This window comes from Megalops cyprinoides, chromosome 24 (genome assembly GCF_013368585.1).
Source record: "Megalops cyprinoides isolate fMegCyp1 chromosome 24, fMegCyp1.pri, whole genome shotgun sequence".
NCBI lineage: Eukaryota > Metazoa > Chordata > Actinopteri > Elopiformes > Megalopidae > Megalops > Megalops cyprinoides.
The window spans coordinates 7,865,524-7,882,808 of NC_050606.1; positions in this window are offsets into that span (position 1 = coordinate 7,865,524).

Here is a 17,285-nt window from a genome sequence, read left to right on the forward strand (position 1 = left end):
CCTCTGTCATGAGTATTTTGTATCAGAAAATAATTCACTTATTAGTTCATATACATTTATACAGTTATACATGTACTAAATGTGAATGGTCATCAAACAGATCATCATGAAATTGTACACAATATGTATAATGTATATCATTTCTGTACCACGGGATTGACATCAAAATAAAGTCTGGTGCATGCTGGAGTTATATTAAAGGCAATACTTTACATCAGAATGAAACCATTTTGTAGGGAGCTAAAAGGCTTTCGGGACCTAAATTCTCATCATGCAATTAAAAGCAAATCAGCACATAGCCCTTTGGAATAACATACTAAATCATTTAAAATAAAACAAAAAAACATTTCTGTATTCTATTAAAACCATGTAAAAAAAAAAAGAGGTGTAAAAAAAAAAGGCAGAAACAGACAGGGCAGGTGTTGATGATGCAGATGAAAGCCATGACAGATGGTTAGCCGTGCGATCGCTCTCCGTGTGGATAATGGATAGAGGTAATCAAACTCCCTCGTGAATTTGAGACTTTCCCTCAGAACTTCCCGATCAATGGCGGCATCAAACAGACAATCTCGGAAAATAAATTCATAAATAAATAAAGAAATAAATAAGGAACGGGGGTCACGTAACTTCTGAGGGCCTTCAGAGCCGACCATGTTTTCTTGAACCTTGAGGAAATAAGAGAAAAAAAAAAAAGTCAAAGAAACTGTTCTTCATTTTATGATTTGGTAGCGAGAGACATGAACGAAGTCCTTTTTTGTGGGTCTTATTAAAACCAACCTCAAACAACTTTTTAAGAAGTTCCTGGGGTTTCTCTCTCTCTCTTTGTTTCTCTGCCTCTCTCGTTGCAGGTGTCAGGTACAAGTTTGTAATTACGGACAGCATGGTCATTGGGGGCGACTGTCTGTCCCTGTCAAACAGATGCTAATGAGGCCCAGGGAAGCTGTAAGCCCACAGATTCAAACTGCACAAACAAAGAGGTACACAAACAAACATTCAAAAAAAAAAAAGATGCCAGATTATAGCTGGAGGTGAACGGCCGGCACATCTTTCACTCTGCAAAGGACGTTTGTGTTGTTTGAAGCCACCAAAAGAACCGTCAACAAAGGAACGCAGGTCCCGCAAACCCCATCTATTCTTAGCTAATGGGGGTTTTGCTCAAAGATGCGCTGTATTTGTGTTTTTTTGTCTGTGTTTTTTTGCACACATAAAGAGGTTTGGCCCCTGTTATCCAGGTCTTTTGATTTAGATTTTTAAAAAATATATCAAAAAGGCAACATCTGATAACACTGTGCTCTCTGAGTGTTTATGCTACAGTGTGTGTGTGCAGCATATAATTAACATGTAACATAACACCTACAGTACACATCAATAGTGCAGGAAAGGTTGGCATCAGTGTTACCTTCACTGCTGAGGTCTTAAGGTTCTCCTCTCCCTCTGAGTCTCACTCCCCTCTCTGTCCTCCCTCTCTATTTTCCCATCTCTCTGTCTTTCTCTGCCTGTCTCTCTCCATCTTATTTTTTGATTTTTGAGTTTCTTCAGTTCGTGGTTTTTGTGCTCTGTAAATCATTGATAAGCAGGCATAAACATCACATCCATTAGAAGCTGGCGTGTTCATGTGATGCATTGCACTTCCTGTGCACAATTTTTCATTTTTTTTGTCAGTAAAACTGAGAAGCTGTATGCTATAATGGATTATTATGCATGCTGTCATGTAGTCTAATGAATGTTACATTAATAGATATGAATGGCATCATGCATGTTGCATTTATGTACTGTATGTACAAGATATGCACGCCCCCACGCAGTTTTAAAAAAAATGACCATGCCCTTAATTTTTCAGGCGATCCCAGCATTGTCTTCTCTTTCCACTGAGTACCAGGCCAGACACTTTTCCTTCCTGAGTCAGTTTTACTGAGCTTTGTCAGAAAGTTAAGACCCTGCATGAGAGCAAAATCTGGGTAAGAGTCACAATAGTGTGTGTTTCTGGGAACCAGTACTGTAGGTCGTGTTCCAGGAAGAGGTCGGCATCATACCATCTGCTGGATTGAATTTCAGGTTGTCACCAGGTTCCGAAGTGCTCTCATCTCTGACTGAACTTTGCCATAATTGCATGAGGGTATAGGTGCATCCCATGTATAAACAAGCGTCTGCTTAAAAGTCTGCTTGTGCCACAACAAGAGACATCTCAAAACAGGCGAGTGAGCTTTTACAGGTGGTGGAGCTTTGAGTCTTAACCTTCAGCTTCTGTGGTGCCTGGTGTTGACTGCTCAGCATCCCTGACACAAAATGTTGGATGTCAGGATTTAAACGAAGACAAGACAGAGGCTCAAAGATTAGCTCAAAAGCCCATAGAGGAAGGCTTGCACAAAACTAGCACCCCTGCCTTTAAGAAGAAAACAAGCAGTGAGGAATTTAGGGGTGATTCTGGACTCAGAATTTCCTGTGTCCAGATGTGTCCGGCCACATATAAATAGTGTTACAAAAATAGCCTTCTTCAGTTAGGAAATATTGAAAATTAGTTAGTGTTTTCCTCTCACAGCTGGATACTGAGAAACTGGTTTGTGTGTTTTCTACCAGTAGAATCGATTACTGTAATGCTATTTTTACTTGTCCTCCCAAAAAAAAAAAAAATCCATAAATCACTCAATATGCACCTGGATATTTATTTGAAGTTTTAATACCAGCCCACACATGGCCACAAATCTGCTAAAGCTAGCCACAGTCACAATCATTCACAACCTTTACCAGATGCCTTTTACCTAATTTAGACAAACTTGGAATGTTCCATGATATTACTTGGTTGGTTTTAGTCCAGATAATTATTTGCTATGTACATTTCTTCCCTTGTTGATTATTATTGTGGGGCACTGCGGGCTGCATATCCGTGTATGAAATGTACTATATAAATATGTGTTAAAGATAATATATTATAATTCTGCGACATCTTGTTTTGCTCTCCACATTTGATACATTCTCATCTTGTAGATACTGTACTTTGGAGTCTTAACTGATTTCCCTTCATGCTGATCCATGGTGCAAGTGGTGTTTCCTCTGGAAAATCAGCAACCAATAGAAAGCAGAGCTGGCAGGGAATATGCTGATATGGACAGAGCTCTTCTGTGGATGCAGGCACAGGATGACGGACAGGTTTCACACAAACTGGTCGATATACACCAGCTTTTATTGGACGACTCCCATTTTACGCATCCAACTGCATCCTGAGGGACAGCAGTGGTAGTGATAGTGTAGATTCTAAACCTTGTGGGTTTAAATTGTCATGAAAGCCAATGCTTATGAGCATGGCTTATGAGCATGGAAGACAATCTTAATTTTTTCAAGGAGCAACCCAGTTGAATGTGAGATACACTAGTGCAAGCAGGATGTGGTGGTCCTCACGCGAACAGTTAATGCAATGCCAACTTTACAACAAAGCTGTCTGTCTGTACGTTTTCAAAACCTCACATGTGCTTGACAAAGTCAGACACGTTTGATCGCAGCAAATGATTTATCATAAGGAACGTGTCTGTTTTTACTGTATCTGTAGCATTTCTCTGTGAGAGGGATGACGTGGGCGTCAACCATCGAAGAGACAAAAAAAAAAAAAAAAAGGAAGGAGAAGAATTTCACAGCTCTCCAGTCTGTGGTGGCTGGTTTCGGAGAATCTGTTTGTCAATTCTGGAATTGGGTTTGCGGATCAATGTGATAATTACACCCTGTACGATTTCAGCAAACATATGACATGTTTGACAGGGAAGGTGCAAACCCGGTTCCTTTGCTGGTTTTCTTTTCTCCCTCTGCCAGATTGTTGCAGTTACAGCTCTTTACTGTACGTGACAAGATGGTGAAAAAGGGGGGATGTGTTTGACGGAGGCACAGCTAAGGGCAGGAGTAAACGAAAAGTCATTAAAAGGAGCTGGCACCTGGACGACGTTGTTACGGCAACAGAGTAACATTTACAGGATGTCACAAAACAGACTCTGTAATCAGCCTCTTCCTTTCTCTTAATTTAAAAATGGGATAACAGTAAACATTGTGTTAACACTCCTGAGAGATCAGATTTAAGAGCATCTTCTTGAGCTTTATCGCTTCGCATTGTACCTCTGAGGTAGAAAATACAACTTTTTACCCCCTTTTTAAGAATGGTTTCTTGCACGGTAACAGAAAAGGGAGAACAATAGAGGTTTGCTTGGCAAGGATTTTGGAGGGAAGCTATTTTAGAATTATAGCTTCATATATCATTATATCATTATTATATTCAATTGATGTCCTTATCCAAGGGAAGGAGATTTTATGAGGGAAAATTACAATAAGTACAATTATAATTTCTACAGAAAATATGAATACACAAATGAATGAATACATGATAACACAAAAACTGAATATTTAAATATGTTGTGTATGTTTAGAATGAATATGAAAAAATGAAAGGTAGGAAACAATATGCCGCCATGTTTCACCTTTAGCTGAGATGAATAATGTATGAATTATTGGCACCACATCTAAAACTGAGAAAAATTCTCCAGAATTTGTTTGTTTTTTCCAGTCCTTTCATTTAAGATGCATCCGGTTCACAGTTGCTAGAGATTCATCTTGTTTTACTCACACTTAGCAACAGTAAACCCAAATGAAATATTTTATATTTTCCCAAGTATAGACAATATTGTGAGGAAGGCCATTATATAGTTGTTCACAAGCTGGTGTCTCTGATCATTGATCTGACATATAAAATAATATCTGGTATTATTTTGTATGCAGAAACCTGAGAAGAAAGGAAGGGAAAGATGTCTCCATAAACAAACATTGATAAACTATTGAGTAACACATCACAGATGCCTCTGAAGAATAATTTAATTAGGCTAGCACGAATCAACAAGACAAGCTTAAACCATTTTTAAAAATGTTATTCTGAAGTGGAAATATGTGACAGTTGTTGGTGACTTTTCTTGTTTTGTTGGACATTTGTTTGTGCAGCGTTTGTATAATCCACAGCAGGAAAACCAAGTGGTTTGATGATGTATCGCCTGGTATTCCTTGTGTTTTTCTTCGTATCTTCGAATATTGTAGATCTAGTCAGTGGCGCAGGCTCATACCAATCTTATTGTTTCATCTCTAGAGGTTTTTTACTTTTATGTTCATTTACGACTATGGAAGAAGCAGCAGGCAGAGCATACTTCTTGTGTGCCATTTTAACCCTTTATTGTGAGCGCTAGCTGTCTCTTTGAATTTGATTACTACATTGATACACTACACTAGTAACATTGATTACTATTGATAAAAGAAGAGAAACTGAATTCAGCCGGAATTGGTTGGTCTTTCAGAAATTTCCAGTAAAACAAACTAATGCTAAAAGAATAGAAGCAGGGTCAATTCATTCTGGACTAATGTATCTCGTCCCTATGTGCCATTCTGCGATTTGGCCCTCGTCCACAAACAGCCTGACCACAGCAAAAATACAGGCCTCGATTTTTTTATTGTTAAGGTTGTATTGATCACAATTACAATTACAGCTCATGAAAGGAAATCTGCAGTTAAACTGGTAATGATGTATGTGTATATCAGAGGGACAAAGAGAGACATGCCAATACTCAAAGACAGTCACACACACACACACACACACACACACACACACACACACACACACACACACACATACACACACACACACACACACACACACACGCACGCTTGCAGCGCAGTTGCGAGCGGGGAAGGCTAAGCCAGATGATGGCGGGGAGAGCGCTGGTATCCTCGGGCATCTCTGCCAAGCTGCCAGTCTGCGCCAGTCTGCGCCGTCACACCTTGCTGCCTTTTAAGATTGCCCTGCAGAGACGGGAGGGGGATGGCAATTTTTACACGATGCAGTCTGGCGACCCAGGAGAGTTACGAGTCAGAATCGGTGCCAAGAAATGCCCGCAAGAGGGGGAGGGGGTTGGTGGGGGGGTGGAAGGGGAGTGGGGGGGGGGGGGTGTAGCCGTGGTCCAGAGCACAGGGAAATGGCTCATGGGAAAAGGTGTGAGGGGTGGGGGGTTGGTTCAAATGTCTGGGAGTTTTTAGGTTACCCGCTTTACCTGCATGCCTAATGCATGCATCAGACTTCCGATGGAATATGGCAAAGGGAGAGAGAAAGTGTACGCCCGTGTGTGTGCATTTTTCTTCCTTTTTTTTTAATCTACAAATGGCAGTCAATGGCAGAATGTAAATGAGATGGTTATTACACCAACGTTCATCAAACCGGGCTGGAAAGACTTCAATAGCCTGATGAATATGCATGCAAATTTGTTAATTAAGTTAATTATTCTGCTGAAAATTCATTTGTCTTCCAAGGACATTTTTGCAATGATTTTAACATGCTTCAGTCATTAGTCATGCACCATGCTATTTAAAATCACTTTTGTCCACTTTTTAAAAGTTTCACTGAATTGGAGGATGGAACTGTAGATAACGACAGAGGAGAAAGACAGGAGGACCAGAAATTTTTCTGTTATTATTTTGGTCACCCTTTACATTACAGGCCTTGTACCTGTTAGTACTGCGTAAGCATTATGTGAGTACACCTTGCTGTGCGGTCCTGACTGTATGGAAAGCTCAGAACAATGCAGTTACATGTGTATATTTATACAGTTCAGTGTAACCCACTTAAAGTCATTTCTGCTTTGGAGAGCAACTACGTGTAAGAGAGCTTAATTTGAACCAATAATGCTGCTACACAAGAGAACAAAGAATGACATTTTAGCAATTTTTTATTGTTAAGATAAATGAAACTATTTTAATTGCATTTTGTTTTTTGCAAAATTGCCGTACTGTGCTATTATTGCAGTATTGCGTGGCATTTTATCACTTTAGTCCCATGACAACATGGTGTGCTTGACCATAATGTCTTCAATGATTATGAACACACAGAATGGTCCTTTAAGAGCGTGTTGAATGATATATAGTATTTTACTTGAACTGTTTGCAACCTCACAAGAGGTTCAAATCATGGAAGAGAGTACAAAGTGCTGTGGTATATCAATGGCAGAGGTCACTATTAACAAAGAGAACACTGCCCTTAAAACAGTGAGGCACTATTTTAGCTGTGCTGCTTGAGATTTAAAAAGGTACAAGAACAAAAGCTAACCAGCAGCTAGCCTGATATAGCTCTGTTTTTGCAGCCAGTGAAAACATTCAAGGGTTTAAAGACAACCGAAACGGAATGGCTGGACAGTGCAAATGGTCTTTCGTGGCTCACGGTTTTTAACCTTTCCCCAGGGCAGAGTTTAGGAAGTTGGAGCCCTTGGACTTAAGTTTGAAAAGCACCTGCTTCTGTTGAGCTTGTCCACATCTCTCGAGACTTGACACCATGTGTTCGACGCAAGGTGAAATTAACTGGGTTCATCTGTATGTAAGAAGGCATTATATAGGTACATATATATGTAATTACCTTGTCAGGTTGAGAGTAAGTACTATAAAACAAAGCAATAGCATATGTTATTAGACGGGACCCAGATATATTGACATTAGTTTTGCTCTTGTGTAAGTGCAGGCTCTCTTTCATTTATGCGTGCAATCTCTGAAAAACAGACCGTGCATAATGGCTGAATATCTTTTACATCACATTACATTCAGTCTGTCTCCAGGACATCTTACATGCTGGAGCTGCTTTCTCTACTGTTGGACATTAGCAGAAACAATTTAGGTTGTGTGCCATACGTGGCAAATGGCACTTTAATTACACAGAGTTCTACTCTTAAAACCACGTGGTCTCATTAAGCTCGGGATGATACTGAGCTACTGCCGCTACCCGATAAATGCTACGATCAACAGCCTACGGCTTTTGGGTTCAAAGTTGAAATCCTGCTAAGATGGGAGTGGGTGGATGTGTGGGGGGGGGGGGGGGGGGTTTGCTGCTGTTCATACAAGCCAGCTGCTACTGTGGCTATTACCCTATACTGCTCCCGTATAGCAATATAATGTAATACAAATTAAGCTCCTTAGCAAAGGTACACCATATGTTCAGCTGTAATTGTGTTGTTAAGCTAGCAAATTCATCACAAATACATCACAATTACAAGAATTCTGGACGAACAAAAGACACTCACTCGGTTTTAGAATTCCACCATTTGAATATGTAAATTTTCCATCTTTGTGACAGCAACTTGGTGGGCTCGGTATATGGCATGTTAAGCTTGCGCAAAGGTGAAGTATTACAGTGACACTCTCAGCTTCGCTCGATTACGACCTCTGACCTCCACTCCCGAATGACCAGTGATGCATATAACAACACGAAGGCAATTCGCTGAGCCAGAAAAACGAAGAAGTCACAATACTATTCAAGATTTAAAAAGACATAAATTGTACACATAAACTGAAAAATGTGCATATTTCCCTTCATGTGGGTATGTGGCCAGTGTCAGATCGAGATTTGAGAGATAGAAATACATTTTTAAGAGATATTCTGTAAATGTGATTTTTTTACGCCAGGCTTATTCTGTAATATGACACATTGTCAGGCCTGGTAAATGATGAGGTCTATCAGTGCAGTGGATGGAGATGTCTACAGTAAGCCGTGTCTGTGAAAGCATTCTATCCTTTCAGATTTCCCAGCAGTATGGCAGGAGACACTATAGGAAATTTTGATAAATAAATAGTAAGAGATAGGAGAGATAGTAAAGGTCTGTTACCCACATCTGTGTAGACAGAGAGCAGAATGTGTCTGATGTGTGCACTCATACAGTCTGGAAGCTCAATGAGGGGAAATGAGACTATTTCTTTCCTTCTCAAGCACTGCTGGTGTTGAAGTTCTGGGTGCGTTGTGCTTAACAGAGACCAACTTCTTTAAGTACTTTAAAAAAGGCCGTAAAATTTGGTGAGCCAAAGGAACAAAGCCGTCCCCGTTAACAAAACAAGAACCCAGAGTGAACGATGTAGCTTTTTCTCACACTTTCTTTCCTTTCTGTTAATTCAGCTAAGCTGAAAAAAAAACAACAGTGTTTCCAAGATGGCCATCGTTGGCTGAGTAATTCTTTGAGGGAGCTGTGGATGTAGCGGACGGATCTGATGAGGGAGATAACTTTATTTCCCGTCCCCGCCCTCCGGCTCCCGCGCTCGGCTCCGCAGCTGCGCGGCGCCGGGAGGCTCAGATGGCCGCGGGCGGCGGTAAGTGACAGCCCCGGCGCGGGGGGATGATGTACGGTGCTCGATCACTCCCCTCGCACCTGTCACCGCACCGCACCGCGCCCCGGCGGGTGGCAGCGTCTCCTCCGCTATCGCACCCCCCCCCCCCCCCCCCCCCCCCCCCGGCACGGCAGACAGAGGGGGGCGCACTTGCGCACGGTTACGGAGGTACACAGGGCACCACTGCATTGCCATGCGTTTCTAATGAGAGACTTCCTTCCTCCAACAACAACAACAACAATGGCATAGCCATGATTCAAAAGGCTGCACTGATCAGATTGCATTGTTGTACATATTATTATTTTTTATTATTTAAGAGATGATACTGGCAAGATGCCGAGGAGAACATGTGGATCACAGTTCATGTTCAAAATGCTTTTTGTTTCGTTTCGTTTACTGCCGTTCAGTCTATTGTTTGATTAATTTCACTATTCACTATTGTCACGTCATCCATATTTGCTTAGTTATATGTAATGATTGTGAGTATGTAATGAGATTCTTGGTGTCTCTTAGAAAGATTTACTATCATTCAAGTATGGTGGCAGCGTGAATTTAAAGCCGGCCAAATTTATTTATTTCTTCCCCCAGTTTGAGTTGGAGACTCCTGTAGAAGGTAATGAGGGATTACAGCATTAACATGTTCTGTCTCTCACATTGTGGATTACTGGTTTTGATGGATAAGATTAGCTAGGGTTTGGTCAAAACTGTGACTTTGCTGAGACTTCTGTTTGAGGTATGCTGCTGTCCTGTCCGACGGTGCTGGTCATAGTATCACAGTGTCCAGAGGGGGGCAGCAATCCGCTGTTTGACATATCCCCTCCGTGGCATTCAGCTCCTTTTTTTGGTGGCCACTATCCTGCTTATAAATTTATAACATTACAGTTTGCATCCAGCTTCTCCATCTGTGCCTCCCAACAAGCTACAAACAAGCAAGGCAGAGAACTTTCCTTTAATGGCTAACGACCTCCCTGAATGTCTTGATGGCATCAGTGATAGCATTAGCTTCGTGCACTGTGCTTGAAAGCATTGTAGTTGTCCAAAAAAAAATCCAGCTACTTTAAGTTACAATTGATGCGTGTTGCCATTGTCAAAATTATAGCCCAAGCTTTTTGTTATGGTTAAACCATTTTAATTGTAACACACAAACTGGTTTTCAGTACATCAGTGCATCAACTTAGGCTCTGTGATTCGACATCAGAGCACAGAATTTGGTTTAAAAAAATACACTACTTTGGCGATACTGACTTGGCATGTTTGCTAGTCATGAAAAAACAATTACAAAACAGTTATCAGATTTAAGATAAGTGATGCACCTCCCCTATATTTTGGCAAAGGCCTGCCGCTGTAGTACATAGCAAGTACTCAAAACCCCACAGTCATACACGGATAAACGGACACACCAAGAGAGAGAACTCAGCGTGAATGAGACCCCAGAGTGCTGACCAGGGCCAGAAAAAGCAATTCAAACTCAAGAGTGATTCCCTTCATATGGGGATGCATTTCCTTATCGTTCTTACTAATGTTCAGAGAGACAGAGAGGAAGGGTGTGAGGGAAATGTTTACACATCTCCTGGCTGTTGCTGACATATTGCTCAGAGCATCAAGTCAGTAATACGTGTGACCCTTGGAGACCTACCCCCTCCCAACATACCCACACACTCACACACTGACACGCACACAATATACGCACTCCCCTTTGGTTGCCGGCACGTTCTCACACACTAATTACCTTTTCTATGAGGGGGGTTTTAATGAGAACTTATACTACAGAACCTATTATGAACTAGCAACCTGTTGTCAGCTTTCTTCATGCAAACTAACTTTCATCACGTAAATTCACCCTATTTACACAATGATCTAATTACAGGACTCTTAAGTGGTCATAGTTCAGGTGACAATCTTTGTCCAAGACTGTCAATTAGAATTCAAATCTCCACCCCAGTAGTTGTGTATTCAGCTACCTCACCGCTATTTCACCTCCAGAAAAAAAAAAAACAAATAGGAAAAACAACCTGTTGTTAGTTTATGCCCTGTGATGTTACTTCATGTCTGTTTCTACAGCTAAACAGAGTACATTTTGACTTTGCAGGTGCCTTTGCTGTTATAAATGAAATTGTAGGTATTTTTCCAACAGTGTTAACCATTGCTGCTTCTTGGCTGTTGAATAATATGATGCTGCTTCTGGACTCAGACTCTGTACCGCTTAAAGGAACACAATATGTCACAGCCTAAGTGGAAATGGCCATCACAGATACAGTCCCACATTTTCTGCTTTTAATTGGGACTTTTGTCCTGTTAGCATGGATGCTATATGCCTGTCTCATGCAGTAGTGTTAGCATGGCACTCCCAGTTCACTGTTCTTTAGTTGTGTCTCTGTGATAACAGAGCCTGGGTATTGGCATAACTGCGGTAATACATCATAAAGGGATCATCAAAAAATAACTGTGGACACATTTTCTTCCACCTGGACTACTGCAGCTCTTTCACTGCTGGCCTCCCTGGATGTGCGATCAGACCCCAGCAGCTCAGCCCAAACGCTGCCGCTCAACATGTTAACAGTCTTCCAATCTGAAAGTCAGAATTGGCACATACACTATGTAACTATAGGCAGCAGTGTAGCATAGCGGTAAGGAGCAGAGCTCGTAATCAAAAAGGTTGCTGGTTCGATTCCCTACTGGGGCACTGCCATTGTACCCTTGGGCAAGGTACTTAGCCCACAACTGCCTCAGTAAATATCCAGCTGTATAAATGGATAATGTAAAAAATAAAGCTGTAACCCACTGTATGTAAGTCTCTGTGGATAAGAGCGTCTGCCAAATGACAATAATGTCATGTACCGTAACTATGTTATGACGTATTAATGTCTGTTCTGTAATTCACTCTTAAACCATGTAAGACAATGGAAAAATGGCAATTTTTGTTGCCTTAAGAGAAAAGAAAATACCCAGCCTGTATTGCAATGTTCACAAACATTTTTATCCAGACACAGCCTCAAGCTCTTTTCAGTATAGCTTAGGTTAGGTTTAAAACATGAACTGTATCTACACTAAGAAACCCTTAGAGGCAGAGAGGAGTTGTGAATACAGTGTATAGAATGAAGTGTAATTACAGTGTAATTACACAGGTATTAACAACATCTACTGTAAAGTGAGATGCAGTTGATTTTTTTTTCCTTGCCTTAGTCCTAGTCTGACAGATTCAGACAGAGAGACAGACAGGCTGACGAGGAAGGCAGACCGATGCCAGCCATTCTGTGGAGGACAGACGGGCTGTCCCAGAGATGAGGTTACATACAAACACTCCAGATGGACGCGTGTTTATCTTGTTCAATTAGATCCACACCTGGTCTGTTAATCACATAACTTAATTAAGTACAGCATTACTGGGAGTAAACAGCCTTCTTCCCAGGAGAAACTAACCAACAAAAGTCTTCTGCTTATTATTTCTTTTGCCTTTAATGCTTGACATTTTTCCCTCACAATATATGTTTTTAAAGTTACATATGTATATATGAGCCATAATAAACATTTTGTGTCTCTAAGATACCCAGTTTAATTGGGAACCAGGTGAGATCAGTGCATGTCAATCGATAATTAAATAAATAAAATCCTAATTAGGATGTTAGATTTCTGGTTTTTACAGGTCTATTGTACAGTACGTCTGGTTGATTTAACAAAAGATGAAATGTCATCAAAAAAATGTTACAAAAGTGTAAATATCTTCTACAGTAACCAGACGCCTTTAACCAGAACTGTTCACAACGCTTGCGACCTTATACCTGGTACATAGTGGAAACCATTCACAATGTCAGTGTGCTCAAGGGTACAACAGCAGTATCACTCCAGGGGCTCAAACCTATAACCTTATGCTAGGGGTACCCCACAAAGCCCCCCTGTCCCCCCAGACCACGCACATAAATGGCTTAATACCCCATACTACCCCAGGAGGCCCCCCAGGGCCACCCCCCCCACCTGTGCTACAAGCTTTGAGCTAGTTCTGGAGCACTCTTCATCAGCCATGTGTTACACTTCACCCCTTTCTTCGGGGGAGCGCCTACGGCACTCTGCATCCACTACTCCGCAGTGTGACTGCGCTCTCTGGTGGAGAAACAGAGTATAACAACCACAGCGCCACGGATTTTTGCCTCTACGAACTGATGATTCAAATAAAATTTGGAATGATTGCCGTGATAGTTTTTGTTTGTTACTGGATGGATTTGCAACAATGTATTCCCTTGAAAATAAATGCATGTCACATATGATGCCATTGATGATGGTTTTCGCGGTAAAAATTGCTTGTATCTGTTAGTCTACTATCCCCATCTAAATAAAATACGAACATAATCCGGTCTATTAAAACAGACATTTGAAGACATTTGCACTGAAAAGCGATTTTCTAACGTGCACATATGGCGAGGCACGATTATCGTTAAAGATTATCGAGAAATTAGGGAGAGGAATAATAAAAATTAAGAAGGTGTTACGGGTGAAAGTTGCGAGCAGATCGGGGTTGAGGGGACCGTGAGAGGCGAGAGAACCGGGAAAGAAAGCAGTCAAGTAGAAAACAAGAACAGCTGCGTGGCCTCTGGCGAGAATCGTGAGAGACAACAACACATTCCGCCGACTGCCGCGGAAAGACAAAGACGGTAAAAGGTTTGTCTTTGAGAAAGTGGGCGACAGATGCCGCGCGTGACTTTATTTATTCATCTACTCGCTCCCTCATTTATTAGGGGGGGGACACACTCGCTCGACGTTACCTGGGAGTGGGGAAATTAATAAGGGCGAATTTATCCGCTCTTTGGAAACATTCGCATTGTGTTTTTATTTATTTATTTATGAGAGGAATTCGATTTTGGACTTAATTGCGGGAAAATAATAATATAAAAACACTTATCTTTTTTTGATTTAAAAAAAAACACAGTAAAAAAATCCTTATATTTAATTTAGGCCTAATATGTTCTACATTTTCTTTCAGAATTTTAGATGCTAACACTTTATATAGTAATATTTAATGATGCCATGTAAACAGTGTCTCCCAACACCAATACCCGATTTTACATGTAGGCCTAAAAGGATTTTACAGCAATGTTGTGAAAAAGACGTGAGAAAGAAGATCTCAAGTGACTTACAAAATTACAGCTCAACAAACCAAAGAAGCGATTTGCACGAGGAAACAGGTAAGCTGTTTCAAAAAATAACAAAACAAAACCGCGCGAGAAAGTAAAATAATAGGCCTACCTTTCTGATTTTAAGTCTTGCAAAAAAAAAAAATCAAGATGTGGTGTGAAGACAACTGACAGTAGCCTGAGGCTACCTACATACCACCATCTGTTCTGACACAACACCGAGAGAAACCCAGGATCTGTAAAGTTTTAGTAGCCATTTTTATTTTGCTACAGTTATGCCAAGATACTCTTTGTTTTATTCCTTGTGTCTGTAAAGGACAACTGTATAATGGCTGCCCACTACAGACTACTATGACCACTATCACCCAAACAGTGATGATTAGCACTGCCATAGACCATCACTTCCTGTTATAACCCAGTGCACTTGTGGTCAAGCGCCGGGTTCATGTGTCCTGGTTTAAGCCAGCTCTAGCATAGCTCACTCTTTCCCTGGGTTTATCCACAGGATCCACTCAACAATGTGATCAGACTCGGCAGTATGGAGGGAGCTCTGGTCCCCCACACTAGATGAGATACATAAGCGAGGAGACCAGGGGAAAATGAGGACAAAGCCCAGCCATACACTCAGGCCCACCATACAGGGTCACTGGATGAGCACTCTTTGTTCTTGAGAGGAGCAGTGTCTGTACGGCCACTCAACCCTGGTCACACTGATTGCGATCTTCCCTTCTGCTCAGGAACTTAGTCATCTCAGTGAACTTCTACCCCGATTGATGCGATTCAGATTCCCTTTCCCAGTCCTTTCAGCTGCGTAGCAACCACAACTCTTCTTAAAACTGTTGCTTAAAATCAGCCGTTAAGTTCAGACAAAAGATGCTGGCAGTAGAATTTGTTATTTACATGGATATACAGTTTTGGATACAAGAACACCAAAAATGCCACTTGAGAAGAGGTGTATTATTATTTTAATTTAAAATTCAGGTTGTTCATCTTAAAGGTCATTCTTCTATGCACCAAAATAGTCTTGTACTTTCAAACGTATTGTGTGATGTTTACACAATGGCAGTACATACCACTGTGCGCTTTCACAGAGCAACCACAAAGGACCAGGCCAGTGTTAGCCAGTCCAGAGTCTCTCAGGAACACATCAAGATTCTGTAAAACATTTCCATTTTGTGATTGCCAAAGTAATCCTCAAGGAAACAAACCAGGAGGTTTACCAGTTTTTATTGGAAAAAAAATCACAGAAATGAAACCAAAGACCAAAAATGATTCTTGTCAGTCAGGGAAATTCTCCAACCAATGTGCCATCATGCATGCAACTGTCAAATCGCATAGAAATCCTCTTTTAAGTTGTGAGTATTCATAAGTATACTGAACATTCAAAGAAAAAAAGGTTTAGCAACAACTGTCTGAGAAACTTACACAAGTAATTAAAATGTTAGTTTTATTGCTGGTTGTTCAATATAGGGAGTAAACATTCAAGTCCACCAAGTCCAAAAATTGAGGACAAAAATAGTTTAAAGAGTCCCTAAAATCTTTTTTTTTTTAATAATCTCAGATTTGTACAGTGAACTGGTCTTATTTGGTTAAATGCTGAGCTGCAGTTTGAGGCAAGAGGGCAGATGTAACTGTTACATGGTTTAGGTCTCAGGGTGTCATGAGGCGCAGGTTCACTGATCTTTATGTTATGGGGACCATCTGATGTACTGGGCTCAGTGAACGGCTTAGACCATCCCATTGATTTGAGGATCAGTGAAGCTGCATGGTGTGAAACCTAAAGCATAGCCTGTGTCTAAACTGGATTTGGATGACACAGCACACTCCTCACAGACAGGCGTGAGAGCAGAGTACCTACAGAAACCAAGCTGGCCAGGACACTTCTGGCACTGACGAACTGCCAGCCCTCAGCCTCAATGCAGGACAGAGCCTCCAAGATCACTTCATATCATTGGATGACCAAACCCTTCACAAGTGAGACCAATCAGGGTTTGGACCCGCTGACCATCATTTTATCAAGGGTCAGCCCACTGGTCAAATGCAATTTGTGTGGAGGTTGCCCTGGGTTATTAAATTTATCACCATCGCTTGCATTGTTACAGAGACTCCGATTGGGTCTGACACCTCAGACTCTCCCAGATCAGATTTTTCTGGTGGTCGAAGACGTTAAAAGAATAATTTCGTGGCAATTGTGGACCTGAGGAATCAATGAATGATATCCCTGTAAACTGGGAGGCAATAAAAAAAACACAACCAATTTCTCTCGTAAATGGTTCTTGTAAGCACAAGCCTCTGTTCCGGGCTCGATTCATGTCATTGACTAAATCAGCTAAGAAGCCGTAGCTTTGTCCTCACAGCCCGACCCGTGTTGTGCAATTTCACAGCTAAGCCGTGTGTTAAGGGTGTTGTGTTAAGCTGGAATGATTTATAGGGGTGCCTGAATCGGCTGATGAGATTTAACAGTGGACCTGAACGCGGGGGTCAGTTTCAGAGGGTGACCTTTTGCACGGGGCATGAGCAAGCATCGGGTGACGGGCATCTCTCCCACAACCTTTGCACCATTGCAGGAGTTGGGTTCTACATATACAGGGCTGCTCACCTACACATGGTCAGTTTCAGCCCTTGAACCACAACATTATAAGAAGAAATCAGTTTGGTCAGTGAGAGCAGCTATGGCTTCCAAAGCTCTGTATTTATTTTTTGCACGCTGTTCCCTAAATGTAAAGCTGAGTCTACTCATTTCTTGAGTGGGGGTGTGTATTCAAGCCGCCTGTTGTTTACTTTATTTGAAATGCACTCTGACTCTAAGAAAGTGCTGAGCGACCTGGAGCAACTCAGCTACTGCGTTATCCTCTTCCACACTCCAGTGGCACCTGCCTGTATTAAACTGAGTTCCGAGTAAGAATTTTGTGAATACACAAGCCGTTTTACGTATTTGAGCGCATAACATTTTTGAGATTGCTCGATTTCACTTAGTCAGCCCACCAAACCTCACCGATGGAAATC